Source organism: Corapipo altera, unplaced genomic scaffold (assembly GCF_003945725.1).
Source record: "Corapipo altera isolate COAL_440 unplaced genomic scaffold, ASM394572v1 23, whole genome shotgun sequence".
NCBI classification, from domain to species: domain Eukaryota; kingdom Metazoa; phylum Chordata; class Aves; order Passeriformes; family Pipridae; genus Corapipo; species Corapipo altera.
The window spans coordinates 22448842-22466132 of NW_020884878.1; the positions used below are offsets into that span (position 1 = coordinate 22448842).

Genomic DNA, 17291 nt, shown 5'->3' on the forward strand with positions numbered 1-17291 from the left:
TTAACCATTTCACAGCTACATTTATATTATATTATACTATAGATCTGGATAAAACTGAGCATAAGTGTAAATGGAGAGAGGAGTGGCTGGAGAGTAGCCCTGCAGAAGGGGCCCTGGGGGTGCTGGTCAGCAGTAGGCTCAGTGTGAGGCAGCAGCGTGTGCCCAGGCAGCCTCGAGGGCAAACCGCATCCTGGGCTGCATCAAACAACATCACCAGCCAGCCAAAGGAGCTGATTACCTGGCTGTATTCAGTGTTATTAAAGCCTCATGCGAGTGCTGTGTGCAGTTGTGTGTGCTACAGTGTAGGAAAGATGTGAAGGTCTTCGAATGCATCCAGAGAAGAGCACCAAAGTTGGGAAAGGGCTGAAAGGCATGTTCTGTGAAGAGCAGCTGAGGACTTTGAGCTTGTCTAGTTTGGAGAAAATGAGGCTGAGGCATGAGACTTCAGTTCTCTCTGGAGCTTCCTGAGGAGGGGAAGCAGAGAGGGAGGTACTGACCTCTTCTCCCTGGTAACCAGTGACAGGATGGAGGGAAATGGTTCAAAGTTGTGCTGGGGAGGTTCAGACTGAACATTAAGAAGCATTTATTTACCAAGAGGGTGATCAAACACTGGAACAGCCTTCTTAGCTGTTGGTGGTTGATGGCCCAAGCCTGTCAGTGTTTAAGAGACATTTGGACAATGCCCTTAACAATATGCTTTAACTTCTGTTCAGCCCTGAAGCACTCAGCCAATTGGACAAGATGATCATTGTAGGTCCCTTCCAACTGAACTATTCTATTCTATATTATTAAATATCAACAAGAAGAAAGGTTGATAAATTATTTTTTGTTATTTTTGATACTTCAGACAAGAGAAAGATAACTTTTTTGAATCTCTGCAAATCAATAATGTCTTTTTAAACAAAAACTGTTCATCTTTAAAAGACTACAGCTGTTACTTCAGAAAGTTCATTCTTTATTTAGCAGCTTATTACATCACAACATTTCCTTCTTTTCACTCAGAAGATAGGTTTAGTTTATGTTTTCAGTGTGGTTTTCTGCTAACTCCCAAAACACACAGGGAGACAATATCTTTCTGGGCAACAATGATACACAAATTAAGTTATTCCAAATTACAGATGACTCCCTCAATTTATTTTGTCAGTGACTGGATTCAGAGGTTCCCAATATCATCAAAAACTGTGATGGAACTATTATTGCCTCTTTTGACATATAACTATGTATTAAGAACTTATTCATTAACTGCAAGTTTATTGCCAAGAGAGTAATGATATAGGCCTAAAAAGCTTTGCAATGGGATATGCAGTATTTCACTGTTAAGCCATTCATCCACATCTGGTCTAGCTTAGCAGTGACCTAAAATCATTACCGTATGAAGGCTCTTTCCTAAGTTATGCAAAAAGAACCTATTTAGTCCAGTTTTTAAACTGAGGAAGTATCCATATCACAAAAGACCCATTAAAACATCCGGCAGAGTCTCCAAGGATTTAAAAAATGAGTTTGCTTAGCCGAAGTTAAATTTATTATTATGTTATTAAATTGCTGATGATTCATTTTGTGCATGCTGTAACCATACAGAATAAAGCCAGTAGATATGGTTTTTTGCATATTATACTTTAAACGTTTTAACCTTATTCCAAATATGACTAGAAATAGTCATACCCATTAGATGGCCACAGAGGAGTTCGCAATGTTATTTTGACAGGGGCTGAATAGGAGAAGGGGCCCGGGGGGGTTCTTTAAGAGGCAGCTCTGGCCTGCTTGTATCAGCTGTTACCTTATTCTCCCTCAGCTTCTTATAACCCAGAGTAAACCCACTCAGCCTGTGGCGACCCAATTTTTCCCTTCTTCTGCTTGGGGTAGCTCTGATCAAAACTCTTTCTTCCTTCTCTGTGCCTCTTCTCTAAGTATTTATCCAGATCTGATTCCCAGTATCGGGCTGTTCCAGGCTGCTTCTCTGCACCTCCTTGTGCAGCAGAAAGCCCTGATACCAAAAACACAACCTGGGCACATTCTTTTCTTCCTCACAAATCCCTCCGCTCTCTGCCTGAGCATCTTAAAGGGATACTGTTGACTCTCTTGTTTAGCACTCCCCACATATTTCTAGCAGCAAGAATCACTTCTTAAAAAACAAGCAAAATAAAACTGGACCTGCCAATAAACAATACAAGGAGTACCTAATAGGGCTGTTACAGTTTTGTTATAGGTCATGTAGGAGGTTATGTCACAAATCTTTAACACCCTCTCACATACCTGCCACATTCCTGGTACGTACATTTGCAGGCCTGCTCTCAGATATATAGTAGCACAGCAGGCATTTCGGAGTGGGGAGGAGATAACTGAGGTCTTTTTTTTGCATTTGTGCATGATTTCACACTCTCTTTCTGACAATGTTAATATAAATAACCATAGAAATATAACACTAATACCAAAACATATTGTAGTACTGTGCTTGGTTTATTTGTTTCTAGGATCTACAAAATCAACTGGCATCTATTGTAACTACTGTTGATTTCAAGTTGAATTACATCAGCAGATGGAGTTGTGGATCTTGACCTTAATGTTCTTACTGCCTGTCTACTTTATCACTTTTATTTATGTTTCTCATTAAATAGGACTTCATTCCCTAAGGCTATCATAAATAATACCTGTAAATTCATAGTTTGTCACCATGCTTCAGTTAAAAAAAAAAATCACTGTGTGAAACTTTGTTTCCTGTACAACAAGGACCTTTTATTCTCAGATTCAGTATTGGGATTTTTTTAATATTTCAAATAAGAGGAAAACAAAAACAACAAAATGCTAAGACATTATTAACCAGTCTACCCCACTCCACATAAAAATCAATGATTTTTTCAATTATACTTTCAAGCCATGGATACCTTACTTGGTCTTTTAGAAAATAAAGCGACACATCTTTAAAACTCTTGATGCATTCCTGAAGATTTTTGCTTCTTTACCTTTTTAAAGTTGTATTTCAAAAATTGAAGCCAGGATAAAATGTGGTAAGACTTTTTTTTATCATCTCTCAAGAAGGCCAAATATTTATGTTAGCTTCTTGAAAAATCAATTTAAAACCCACCTGCATGATATTACTGGTACTCAGATCTTAATCAGCTTTCCAACGCACAAAAAAATAATTTAGCACTTCACAATACTATAATAGCAACCAGAATTTCACGGACAAAACCAATAACATTTTCATTTTTTGGCAGGAAATTGAGGACCAAGATTAATTCCAAATCTTTACAGTCATACAGCCCTTTTTCAAACCTTTCAATCTCAAATGAGTCACATACATTTCAAATAGTTTTTCTGCTTCCAAGAATTCTGCTTTGCTTCATTCAATTTCATGACACTTTCCTTGGGGAAATCACAGAACCAGGAAAACAAAACAAAACAAAAAAAAACCCAAACAACAACAACAACAAACCACCACACATATGAGAAGATACTGCGCCTGAAGCTTGTTAATGACTCCAGTAAGCTTTGAATAAGACCTACAGATATATTTCCATTAGAAGTGAAACATGAGAAGTCAGCAGGGGCAGAATTAGACCTGCACCAAGAACTAAGCACCCCCTGAGGCAAGATTCAGTGGCACGCCTGCAGAGAAAGGATTGTGAGAGGGAATAAATGCTAAGGTAGCTTCAAGAATAACCTCATTCTGACATTTTGGAGCAGGTTCAAAATATAATTTGTCACCATGCAATATCATCCCAGGTATTAAGTAGACCATCCACTCACTGCAGCTGTGCTGCAGACCCTGCTGCTCTCAGCCTCTGCACTGCTCTCAAGGGAACTCTGACAGTCTTCCTCCTCATCACTGCTGCAGGAATTATCTTACTGGGAGCCATTAAAGTACCATTATGCCCTTTTAGCTCCCTAATTCTCATTTAAAAATAAAAAACCCTCACTCTCAGAAGCTTAGATTTTATTTGGGGGGGAAGTTAAATTTTAATCAAATTTTCTCTGCTGTGTTTCAGTATGTTCTAGATTTGTTACTTGGAGTCAATGTCCCTGGTGAACACACTTGATGAGTCAAGTGAATGCTTAGATATCAGTCTCCATTCCCATCTTATGCATCTACTCCTATAATCTCTTTAATCTTAAATAACAATGTTTTTCCTCACGTTAAAAAAAGATATTATTTGCACTGCATTACCACCCAAAAAGTGTAATACTGTGTGATTGATAACATTACTGGACTTTTTCAGCTCTCAGTACAACAGAGTTGCCAATTGACTCATAATTTTTTATCAAATGGCTGGTAATCTGCCCTATATTTACATATTTATCAACCTTCTAATGGGTCACTGCACAGAATTCTGGGTTTTGTCATGTTGTTTGTTTCATTCCATTTGAATCTAACTTTGATTCTGCGATATCTTTGAAGGCATCTTAGAAGAATAAGAAAGCTAACTTCTGCTTATGGCCCAGCTAGCAGCTATGAACCATCAATAAGATGAGGAGGACTTAAACAGAGTCTTACGGCACAGATCGCGTTTTCCTCACTTTCAGTAAAATGCTTTGAAAGGCTGTAATAAAGCACTATGCATCCTGGCCCAGGATATAACCACCTCTAACTATTCAGTGCATCCATCGTTTTTCCTCACAAAGGGATTTAATCTACCAAAACAATTCTTTTTCTCAGCTGCCTGCAGGGAGAAGAAAAATGTTGGACTTTCTTCCAGTGGGCTGTCAAGATGTGTTATTTTGCTGATCAAGGATCTTCAAGTACCCGACACTAATCAGCCCAAGACAGGCTAATTATAATCCCCGAGGCCACCTCCAGTCTAGGAAAATATTGCTATTAAAAAAAAAAATTATGAGCCCTGCCAAACCGGCATTTTTCCTAGCTCCAAATTGTATCAAATTTCACTTTAAGATCATATAATTTTCAGGTCAGATGTAGCTGGGGGAAATATCATTTCACAGGCTGAAGGTTTGCTGAGGTTCTCTGTAACGCCTTCCCTGTGGTTCTCCCATCCCAGTGAAAGCAGCTGACAAGCAAAAGAATGTTTCTCAGAACCTTATTTTATCTTCATATATTTGCTTAAGTAATGGCTGTCCATTGTCTGAATTTATTAAGGATTAGTTAAAACCATGAGATACTACTCAGATTAAAAGAATCCATCAACAATTAAAAGCCAGTAGGAACACCGAGAAACACAAAACTCAATTTCTAAGCCATTCAATAAAGTTCAAGAAAATATGCTGTTGGAATTCAGATATGTCTAACACTAATTTTAGGTGCTGAGTTTAGCAGACTAGCTTGTTTTATTTACATATTAAATACATGCCCAGATTTAATTTTAACAATTCAAAGGATGAATATAGGAATCAAAGCTACATGCCAGTATATAAGTCTAAGGAAGACTAAACTGAAGTGGATTCTAAATTATATTGGAAGTCAGAAAACAATAAAGGGTAATTTGGGGCTACTTTTACTTTTCAGAACCCATAAAGTGCCTTTCTTGCCATGCTCCTCTTCCCTGAGCTATCAGCACATTAATTGGAAATATACATCCTTAGCTCACTTTGACACAGCTATTCTGGTTCCTGAAAATAAATATTTATTAGACTGGAAAGAGCAATATCTCCACAACCCAGAGGACTGCCTAATTCAGAACAGATGTTAGTCCTGTGTATCTTACATCTCATTTTAATGCATATCCATCAGTCATTATCTGTTTGGGATTGTTTGCTCTCTGAACAAAATCCAGGCAAAAAAGTTTCAAGAAGATCAAGAATCGGTGGTTTTATGAGTCAGGAAAAACTGAGAAGACAGCATCTTGTAGAATAATTCTTATCAATCTCTAATTTTGAAAAGGAGCCCTTGAAGATCATGCAAAAGCACAGCAGGTCCCCCTTCTTTCATAAAAATTAGTAACATCTCTTTAAGCAGAATGGCATGCACATAATGCCTCAAGCTTTACAGACCAGGTGTTGCTGCCTCTCTATCTACATGAAAATCACTTACACTCAGACAATAGAGATATTTGACTGGTCTTTTCAAACCTAATTCTAGAATTAAGCTGATATTTTCGATTAGCAGGCTCAAAAGTTCAGCATACACTACTTATAGATGTAATTTTGTACTGCCGAAACCACTGAGCTTTTCATACATTTGGTAAATGTTCTACTGTGCAATCCTTTATCTGAGGACAAAAATCCCCAAAGCTTGTTTCATTCCTTTAGATCTTAACGTTGTATTTTCCAGCACCCACGTGTCTTTTATTTATCAGTGTTCCCATGCACCATTCTCTCTGGCATCTGCTACTGTCTTCCCTGTATATATGTATGTGTGTGGGTAAAGTTAAATTGGTGTCACCTATGACATACACAGAGTACTTTACAAAGGGGATCAATATCATTATGTCCATTCCACAGGTGATGAACAAGGGGAGCAGGTACAGAGACAATGTGCTAGGAGCATATTTACTATCAGAGCCAGAAAGAGTTTCCAGGTCTCCTTGATTCAAGTATCACAGGCTGCTGCTCAAGGCTACCTTTCTTGTAGCTTATAACTTTTCTGACCAGCTCTTACTCTATCATCTTAGAATAAAATTTAAACCCAGGAAGTCCTCATACTAGTTTCAGTACATTTTCATGACAAGCACAGGAGGGAGAACACCTAAGATCTTTACTCAAACAAATATTAATTTAGTACTAGTGTTCTACATAACTCACCATTCAGGATCTCAGGATGCTGACAAACATTTGGCTGTATTGCCTAATGAGAAGAGGGAACAACAGAGATCTGAGGGGGATTTATCTCTCCTGACTAAAGTGACTTTATAAGTTATAATAAAGAAAAGGGATCACATAGGTGGGACCTGCAAATGATACTGAACTTCCAGTCTAATTCAAAATGGCATAACAAAGCTGAACAAAAAGAATAATTAAGACTTTTTAGAGTAATTCACAGAAATACAAAATCAAGTCTCTCCATTTATTTAAAGGTTTATTTTTAAAATCTAGTTCATTGCAAACAGGTGCCAAGCAGTTGGAGGGTTAACATGTTTTTTTTCTGAAAGAGTAATCACCATTATTGCTGATACACTCTCTGTTCCTACAACATGTCCAGAGTATATTTGGACTTCACCTTCTTCAGATACAAGAAACCCCAAAATCCCCTAATTATTTTCAAAGGTTATCTGTGCCTAATGGCATCAAAAAACTAAACAGGGGTGCTACCGTTAGTGACCTAGTAAAATACTAGGATGAAATTTTGAGAAGAAACAACATTAGAAGGCATATTAAGGATCTATAAAATACACCCTGTGTATTTTAATAGCTGACCCTTAAAATGGCAACTTACAATCTGCTGTGTCATTGCCTTAGCAACAGACTAAATGTGCTGAAATCTGACAGCAGCTTTTTCTAGCTGAAGCTATGGGGTTTGACTGGAGGTTTTTTTAGCAATCAAAATCTGATTTATTATTCTAAGAAAATATGGTATGTTTTAGGAGACTAGCAGTGCAGCTTGAAGTACAAGATGGATACATACTAGCTAGTACAGAAGTGCCTTGGCCAGGGAATTAGCCTCTTCAGCAGGAAAAGCTGTTTCTAAACATGATCCAACACACTTGAAAATTCTAAGTAGCCTGGAGTAGCTACATGCAACAGCTTTGAAAGATGTCCTTATTTGAAAACATTCTCAATAGACCATAGTTATTCCATCAATAGCTCTCAGCTCTAAAGTGCATGACAAAAAGTTTCATGACAAAAACTTAGTGTTGAGAAAAAGTCTTTCATTAGTTACGTCATTGCTAACTACTGTTTTATTTGAGTTTCTTTAAGACTTATCTCCAGTATCAGCTTAAAAACAATCTCACACAGCCCTCAGACTTGACAATATCAGGCTCTTTTTGATTTGTATTCATTCTACAAGTTCTATCAGTCTCTCTCAAATAAATACCTGTCAAAATCTTATTTTTTATTTTTTTTTTAATTTTATTGTAAGGGGGAAAATTCAATACATGTCAACTGTTCAACAGTATTTCTCAGTGGGCTCAGCTGCAAGCATCTAAGGTTGTACTTCATAGTGTAAACCAGACATCTGTCCTTACTTTCTAATTTCCTACCTAATGAGCGTAATATTTCAGTATTCATGTATATTGTTCTCTTAATTTTTTTTATCTATTTTGCAAATGTGTTTTGCTAGATTGACTGTCTTGGCAGAGAATATTCTGTCATAGCAATCTGTCAAACAAAGTAGAAGCACTTATCCAGTCAATAAAGGAAATGCTGCTTTAAAACAAATGTGTTTTTTTTGTTGTGCGGGGGGCATTTTTTAAACTAAGAAGTGCACAGAACCTTTTCCTTTCTAGTGTCAACAAAGCATATAAAGGTGTAGCTTCTTATTTCATTTAATCAATACAGTCAAGGTTTATCTAAAACACTTTTACAAGCAGATACTCCTCTTTTGAAAAACAAGAATGTTCCCCCATTTCTCGTGTTAATTTGTAGCCTAATTTATAGCAGATAACAACCATTTCTTGCCTTAAATCTCTTGAAAGTTCATGGACTTCTGCTAAGGGCTCAGCTTTATCCAATACAGCCACCACCAACAAAAAACAACCAACCCAAGAAAACAAACCCAGAAGCACAAAAAGGAAAATACAAAGACAGGCAGATAAAATATAATGTTTTTGGGGTTTTTTTAAGTTCTATACAAGCAATAGAAAAAATAGCTTTTTCTCCCAGGTCTGCCAGGGATTTTCCAAGAAACTTGAGTATGTTACTGATCCCTTATGAGGGAATATTTAGGAGAAGTGAGGAAAACAGTTTCTCACCTCATTATAAGCTGAAAATTACTGTAATCTAGTCGGGAAAGACTCAGGTATTCATACAACTGTAAGGGTTTGATCCAAGCTTCAGTAGAGATATCTGAACTGTTTTGTTATTTTAAAACTTAGTAATAACCCTGAAGTCCCACAAGTTTTCTGTATCTAACTTTTCATAAACCTCATTTAAGAAACTGTCCAGAAGAAATGCAACATTTTTCCAAGGGAATTAATTAAGAAAAGAATGACAACTTTGTAGAAGAGAGCAATTAGAGGTATAACATTCAGGAACAGCAAGCTGGAAGGAGCAAGTAAGACACAGAGGAAGTCAACACATAATAGGATTCAGAGGAGCTGAAAACAACAAATGCAAGTCTAACACAGCCTGCAAGGAGGCATTATGGAGGTTAGGAGGTGGGATGCATTTTAAGACTGAAGTAGAGACTTGCTGTGAGCTTTTAGACCAGAGAGAAAATGCTGTAAAAATTACACGGGGGGAAAAAAAAAAACAAAACAAAACAAACACACTTTTGTATTCAGATACATGCCTCTTTTATTTTATCCACACACTAAGCTGGTAAAAAATTTATATTAATCTTTGACAGGTCATGAAGCAACTTCATGTCTCCATCTTAATCCTGAAACTATGACAACATTGATCTTACAAGATAATCAGTACAGGGTAACTCTTGAAAAACAAAAAACATATACAAAAGTAATAGATATACAGTTAGACTAAAAGCAGAACTAATTATTGTAGTTGGGTGCTTCCTCAGTTAAACACTAGGAGTTCTTTTAGTACAACCTAATGCTAACAAAAGCTGTCTTTTTAAGTGTGTCAGCTCCCACAAGACACTGTAGCATGGAGGCTGAGAAAACTATGTTATAGATCTATTTCCTCATTGCAATCGCTGACATTGAAAGATCTCTTTGCCAAAGAGAGAACACACATTTCAGCTAAATGCTTGGCACACTTGGGGTCTCTGAGAAAGTAACTGGATGTGGTGCACAAGTAGTACTGGGGTTCAGTTATTTCTGTGCCTGCTCTCAGGATCACAGAAGCCTGACTGCTGCACTGAGGGTCAGATGGTTCCCCTTACACAAACTCTTTCTGCTGCCTCACCCTGCAAAACAGTTTGTCCTCCACAGAGCTGACTACTTGCCCTGGGTGCTCTTAACAGTTCCAGAAAACACTGGGCTAACAAAGGTAAGGAAGTGTCACTACAATTCACAGTGTTCATCCTCCACCCTTAACTTTGAGTCTGATACTCTCCTCAGGACACAAAGATTATCCCCCAGGTTGAAGGACACTCCACTTATGTTTACAACCCATCTCCACTTCCTTAGAAGACATTCTTTCCATAGCTGAGAGAAAGTCCCTCCTTGCCTGGCGCCAGGATTGAATACTGGACAAGAAGCAGGAGGCAATGGCATTTTGGCCAAGTCTACCAGGGCAAGCCTGTATCTGACACATGCCATGAGAACTGAGTTCCCACAGAGCGGAGAGCATTCCTGGCTTGAAATATCTTGTCTGAAAGTGCCAGACATTGGAAAGTACACAAAGCTGAATTTTTTGACCTTGGAGGGATGAAAAGCTGAGTCAGCCTTGCTGGGATTCAAAGTACTCAGGAGTCCAATATTTGAAACCTGCCTTTCATCCACCAAGCAGGAAGAGAAGAGCTATCTGGATTGTTTTTTTCTTTATTGCCTGACCCTTCTCCTCATGAACCAGAACTTATCTGAAGGCTTTTTAAAAATAAGAAACCATTTGCTTCAGGAAAGCACATTTTGATACTATAAAGAGCGATTTTTGTGATGAGCCTTCTAACATATATACACATATATGTGACCATATCAAACTAGTTAAGGGACTTACATTGCACATTTTTAGAGGTTTTTTGATGGATGTGGGGATAGGGGCTTTTATTTTTAAATCAACAGAAAAGATTAGATACAAAACCAAATATGAGAAAGAAAACACTCCATAGCCCTTTGTACGAGAGAAGTGATCAAACAGCATACGTGTCTGCTCATCAAGTAAGGGCCAGGTAGCCTTGAAACACTGACAAAATAGAAAATGTCTGTAGCAACAGCTTGTTAGGGTTAGGAATGGAGATGAGGTCTGCCTTGCCCAATGCCAAAGCCTTCAGAAGCTGAGAAGCCCAGGATGGCAGCTGCCTTTTCAGGAAAGTTCTGGATCATGACAGTAACGTCAGATATAATTGCCCATCCATTTCCACATCCATCCACTGTATGTCCTGCTCCCTCACCAGTCTAGACTCCTCCTAGCTCTCCATTCAGCTCAGCTTTTCCATTTGCTCCTTCTTTTCCTGTGGCAGGAAAGACTTGGCCCAGCCTAGGTGACTCATGATAGGGATAACATAAAATTTTTCTTTTTCTCTGCGCCTAGAATCTGCTTTAATGAATGTCTGTTTTCATCAAAAAGGCAAAGCAAAAGCCACCTTTTCCCTCCTCCAGTCCACAGAAATGTTAGTATTCAGACATAAATTAGTTCCAAGGTGAATCCTTGAAATCATCTTTATATTCATGTATCATTTAATTTATCCCAGTAATATCAGTATAATGTCTCATTACAAAATTTACAGAAATGTCTGCGCACTTCTGATAAAGAGGACTCCTTTGATTTGACTTTCAAGGAATGAGTTCCTGAACACAGATTCATTCCAGACCTGCTATAGGTGGGAAGGACAGGACACACATCCAACACTGTTCTACTGCAACATGATCCACAAAAGATAAAGTTTGGAGCATAGGGTTCCCTCAACTCCTCCTTAAAGAAGAAAGAAAACTTCCTTCCATTGAGGACACACTCTGATCCCCTCTAGGTAGGCTTTAAATTCATATGGTGCCAAAAAATCCACAACTTATTAAAATTGCACAAACTTCCATTGCTGGAGTCAGGTTTCGTCATCAGCTCCTAAGCTGCTTTGGGAAGAACCAAGCTTCTCTTTCTATCTGCATTCAGTGCTAAGCTATGTAAAAACTACTTAATTGATAATATAATAAAACCCTTTAGAGTAAAGATTGAACAGTAACTTCCTTTCAGTTCACTAGTACACACTCGTCTCTAACTACACATCAGTATGATTCTGCCTATACAGAAGAACTCTAACCTTCAGATTAAGTGTCCAAATTCAGCTACTTCAGGGAAGAATACATGTATTTACAAAATGGATTACCTTCAGTAATGTTGAATAAGACCAGCTGTGGAACAAAGCTGAAAGCAACCCAGTTTTCACACTGTCGAATGCTGCCTCACTTGTCCCATTCTGTGAGTCTGCCTCAACAGCAAGCAAAATTGTATTATATGTGTACTGTTTCTACATTTGGTCATGCTCTGACTCAGGCAATTAGGATTGCTTTTCATAGTAAGATTCTCTTCATCGCTCCATACTCTTCCATATCCTCATATAACAGATCTCAGTGCAACATTTGGGCCTGTACAAAAATGAATAGGAAGCATTCTACAATGAAGGCATTCAGCTGGAGTCAGAATTAGCCAAGATTACCAAGAAACAAGTCATGTCATCACAACTCCATTTCTAGCAGGTGTTTCCCAGGGCAAACAATGCTGTGAGAAATGTGTGGAACAGACAGTAACAGGAACATTTAAAACAGTGTCTAAAAAACAACATGATTTGCATTCTTGTTACTGGGGAAAAAATAAAAATCTGCAATGGGGGCTTCATACCAAGTCATCTCTCCATTAATACTATCAAACGTTGTTCTTTTTCCCCTAGTATGTTTCCCTAAGTTTTAACTTTATTCTGAGAAACTCCAGTTGTAATCAAGTCACTTCCAAAATCCAACAAAATACATTATTATTATTATTATTATTATTATTATTATTATTATTTCAACCAAACGTGTCTTATATCTATGTCTTATTAACGGTACTTTGATGGTCCCTAAAGTTGCAAGTTAAAGGCATTGCTCATCAGCTCTCTTCACACCTCTAATTCTGATGCCAGGCAGACATCAGCTGCCTCACCCTCCCCCCATCCTCCTGCTAACTCATACCTTCAGAGTTTGCTTGATGAGAGCATAGGAAGCGCAGAAGGCCAATACTTTTCATACTGTAAAACGCATCACAAATAAATAAAACAACGTCATTCCAATATTAATTTACAGAATTTGCTTTGTGTTTTGCAGTAGGAAAACCCAACAGATGTATCCAGACCATGTTGAAAAAAAACATACAGTACGGACTGTCTAATTAAGATATGAGCCCTATTCCAGCTTGTGCCAGACAAGACCATCACATCCACCCTTACGAGGAGCAGTTGGATCTCATTACATCTATTATTCCATACTTTATCAAATATAAGGGACTAAATATGACAATAAATGTAGACATCACTACAAAATTAGTGGTTGCTTTTTTTTTGCTGCACTTTTGAAATATAAAGCACACAGGGAGAACAGAGCCAGAGACCACTCCCTAATTCCTAGTGGACATATTGATCAATTAAAGTGACATATGTCTGGTCTTTTCTTCCCTTCTAATAGCTAGCAGCTGAAAGACTAAATCTTTTAAACATGCAAAATCAAACAATTAATGTTGTTATATACCATCCAGCAAGATTAACTTGAAGTTAAACAAAATTAACCCGGCCTCCAGAAGCAAAACCTTATTACAAAATAAACAACTATTGAACATTGTAAAGAATTTCTTAATATTGTAGTCATTATTTTAACCAGCTTTCTAAATATAAGAGAGGTGTTTTTTCCCAAGATAAAGGTGGAAGCCTTTTTAATTATTCCTATTATTTTATTCATAGCAAATCCTCTCAGAATGCCTGAATCTTTGGCTACACCTTTTACTGCAGTTGCAGCAGAAAAAAAAAATGCTTGTTTTCTTCCAGTGAAAGATAGATCTAAAATTCACTAAATTCATATTACTATTTAAAAAACAGATTCAAAGAAAGTAAAATAGTAGAAGAGTTAAAAGCTACTGTACTTTCAAAATATCTGGTAATTGTTTGATAATTATATCAATGTTTTGCTTTTTTAAGAATACAAGTAGAAATAGGACAGTACTGAACCATGTTTAAAATCAATACTGTTCCAGTTGCTTGTCCAGCACCGGTTCGCAGAGTATTTTCTGTACTATCATGCTATGGAAGGCCAGTGAAAGTAAATAGGTGATATTCATGCTATTAAAATAAAATAGGTTAAATGAGGAGGTAAACATAATGGGAATGCTCAAATGAAGAGACAGGGAAAGGAACAAGCTATGTTTATGGCATTAGAATTGAAAACAGCTATTCTTTCCATTTAAGCAAATAAGACAGTAGCAACTTTAATTGGACTGTAAATTTAAATATATTCTCTTCAAATGTTCAGGCTGTTATCACAAATGCGAAGACAAGTCTAAACATTCAGATTGAATGTGTTTTCTGTAGGCCTTTGTCTTTGCCAGTCTGCCTGAAAAATAATATTCAGGCATGCAGCATCTTTCTCCAAAATGATTTTCACAAGGGAAAACCCACACACTTACATTAGGAAAACCTTATAAAACAGGAAAAAATAACGGTACAATTAATAACAGCACAATATTTTGCACTTACCATGTCCTGTTCAAATCATCCTCTTTTGATGTTTACGGCACATCTGTAAGATGCAATACTAGGAGGTGCCTTGTGTGACCTGCTGCATGATGCTGTGACATCAGTTCAGATGATGCAGCTCATTATGGGAAAGACTGTTGTTGCTATGGCAACTGAGATGTGATACGAATCCTTACTGCATTTCCAGGGGAGTCTGAGACAATACGGAAGCCCTTTAAAGAAACAGACAAAATGCAAACAGGCTTTTAAAGTACAGTGCCACAGATTTTAGAGCCCATGTTAGCATATGCCTTTTATTACAGAATATTTTAGACAAATTATTCCTACATGGTGATACAGAATTTACATATGTGGGCTATAAATTATTTCTATATTTAAAACTTAATATTGTGTGTTTCAATTTAAGAACAATTTTTATAAGTCAAATTTGGTTATCATGTAAGGGAACCTTTTAAAATAAACAGTCAGTAGCATGATTTTTAATACTAAGGCTATAAAGATGGTAGTTATTGAACAGTATTTTAAGAAATATATATTTTCATGCTGCCCCACCCTGCTCCTACATCCAATCTGTCATTTACAAGAAAAATCTTGTTGCTAGGGAAAAACACTTGATACTTCAAAATGAGCAGATTTCACACTGTTGAATGAATGACAATGAGTTAAAAAAAAAAAAAAAAGGCAGAGGGTGGATTTTTATTCATGAGAGGGTAAAGAAGTTTCCAGCCTACCAAGTAAAAATCTCCTTATCATTTTTCAACTGTAGGGCAAACTGCACTACCATCTGAATGCTGAATAGCCTGGCTTTCATCTGCCCATCAGACAGACAGATGAGTGAAGATTCCAAAAGCTGCAGACAAGCTGCTGCTAGTGCCCAGTGGGCCACACTGCTCCTCACCTCCAGGTAGAGCGGGAAGGCCAGCAAAATAGAGAGCCCCTCCCCATAACCTAACTGAAGGACTGGGTTTGGAGGCTGACCCTGTAGATGTTACCTTCTGCAGCAGGAACCTGCTCACATCCTCTTTTCACAGTAGTGATGAGAGAAGCAAAGACTATGTGAATGAGCTGCCTGGAAATTAAAATTCACAGCTAAAGAACCACCAGCACATTTTTGGCCACTTGCCAGTTTGATTTGGTGAGAAAAGTTTCTGGCAAAAACTGCTTTCCCTAGCCATGAAAATCCCTTTCTACATGGTAGGGGGAAAAGTACACAAAAGGCTGGACCCTCTGCTCTTGATAATGTAAAACCCAGTGTAAAACAAAAGCCCAGCTTAAACCAAGAAGCCTCAATGTCCTGAAGATGTCCAGTCATGTCCAATGAGGGTGCCAATGTCTGAAGCGCTTCATTCTTTTAAACTTCATCCTGTGAGTAAAAATTTTGATATTTGATTTCAGAAAAAACCACACAAACTATTTACACACTCCTACCCACCACCCACCTTCGAAAAAAATAAAGAGGAGCCTTTGATATCTTTTGATCAATGGAATAAATACAAAGCCTCTCCATAAATCTAGGAAATGCCATAACCTTTCTAATTAGTGCTGTCTTGACATGGTATGGTCTCATTCTTGACAGTTTCTCCCTTCTCCTATTAATCCTATGTCATTCTGAAAAACACAATAAAGGTTTCAAACTGACTCAGTATCAAAACCAGTCTAGTGATCCATAATGAAGTGCTATGCACAAAAGAGCTGTAGTTCTACAATTTTGAACATTTAAAACTTTCTTTGGTTTCCGAGGATGTAATTCCCAATATAGCAGGGGACAACATTATTGAAACATGATTTGGGTTGGAATGACGTGAAAACTAAGGTATGTCATTGCAAGTTAGCAAAGTTTATAGTGTGCTGGATGCCATTCTGTTCAAATGATATAAGTTTTTGAAGTTTTCCTTAAAGGAACTATTTTTGATTTGTTAACTACTATTTGTAAGATTGCATGCCAGACAGCTACACCAGGAACATCCCAGGCAGAGTGTAAACTAAGGATTTGTTGTACAGGTCTTATGAATGGTACTATGGTGAATTTACATGGAGGACTGTAACCACTACTCGCTAAAAATGTATGAACACAAAAGGTAGCACTCGCAAACTTTGTAACCTCCTAATTAAAGCTGCAGGTCTAGAGGAAGAGAGCTGGATGTAGTTGTTATGGGGGTTTTTGGGTTTGTTTAAGAAAAAAAATTAAAATTAAGCTTCTGTTTCAAGACAGTTGCAGTTATTACCCCAACTCAGGACTGCCATATCTTCTAAATTTAAGCTTTAAAATTGCTTTCTATTTGCATTCCTTCCGGTTCAGTGGAACAGGAGATGGAGAGAGAGCTAAAACTATTCTATCGCCACATGAATATTTTGATCATTCTGAAGTATAACCAGCATGTTTCCAAGCCAAAAGCACAGGGCTTTGACTATAACTTTTTTCCTATCGGAATAGAAATATTTTATCCTCTTTCAATCATGACAACGCAGGTCAATGATGGGCATAAATTACTAGCTTTAAATGCTTATTTTAGTCGCATTCTGCCTCTCCAACACAAGCTGTTGCATTTCTCCCTTTCCTCACATTGGCACCCCTCCGGTTGTTTTGAAAGGAACAAATTTTTATTGATATTCATTTGAAAAGGACGAAGTGTTTCATCTACCTACTGCCAATGCTTTTGCTTTTGATCAGCTTATGTGAATAACCAACATTTGCACAATTCACAGAGGTTTTCAATAAGCAAGTCTTTGCCATCTTTGCCGTATAAGTAGGCACAGGCTTAACTTTAAAAAACTTTATTTCCCTTCAGTGAGTAATAATCCAGATATTAACCTTGACATGATTTACTTTCCTTGTAACTATGTTCAAGCAAATGAGCTAGGAGTAAACTCACAAACACAACTAAACAAAGTAAAATGCTATTGCAGA

At 37.5% G+C, this 17291-nt stretch overlaps 1 protein-coding gene across 5 annotated transcripts in view; it reads right to left on the bottom strand.

Moving 5' to 3' along the window:
• AKAP6 (A-kinase anchoring protein 6) overlaps window positions 1-14478 on the bottom strand; it is a 274869-nt gene extending 260391 nt beyond the window's left edge. Inside the window, exons 1-3 of one of the 5 annotated variants that reach the window (XM_027638226.1) lie at window positions 14384-14474; window positions 12834-12889; window positions 6694-6736 (exon numbers count right to left, since the gene is read on the bottom strand). The gene's annotated coding sequence lies outside the window, so the exon portion shown is untranslated. Of the gene's footprint in view, window positions 1-1662; window positions 1685-6693; window positions 6737-12833; window positions 12890-14383 lie in introns of those variants that run through there. The other 4 variants (XM_027638225.1, XM_027638231.1, XM_027638228.1 and 1 more) reach the window with 4 other exon arrangements.
• Between the last annotated feature and the right edge of the window lie 2813 nt (window positions 14479-17291).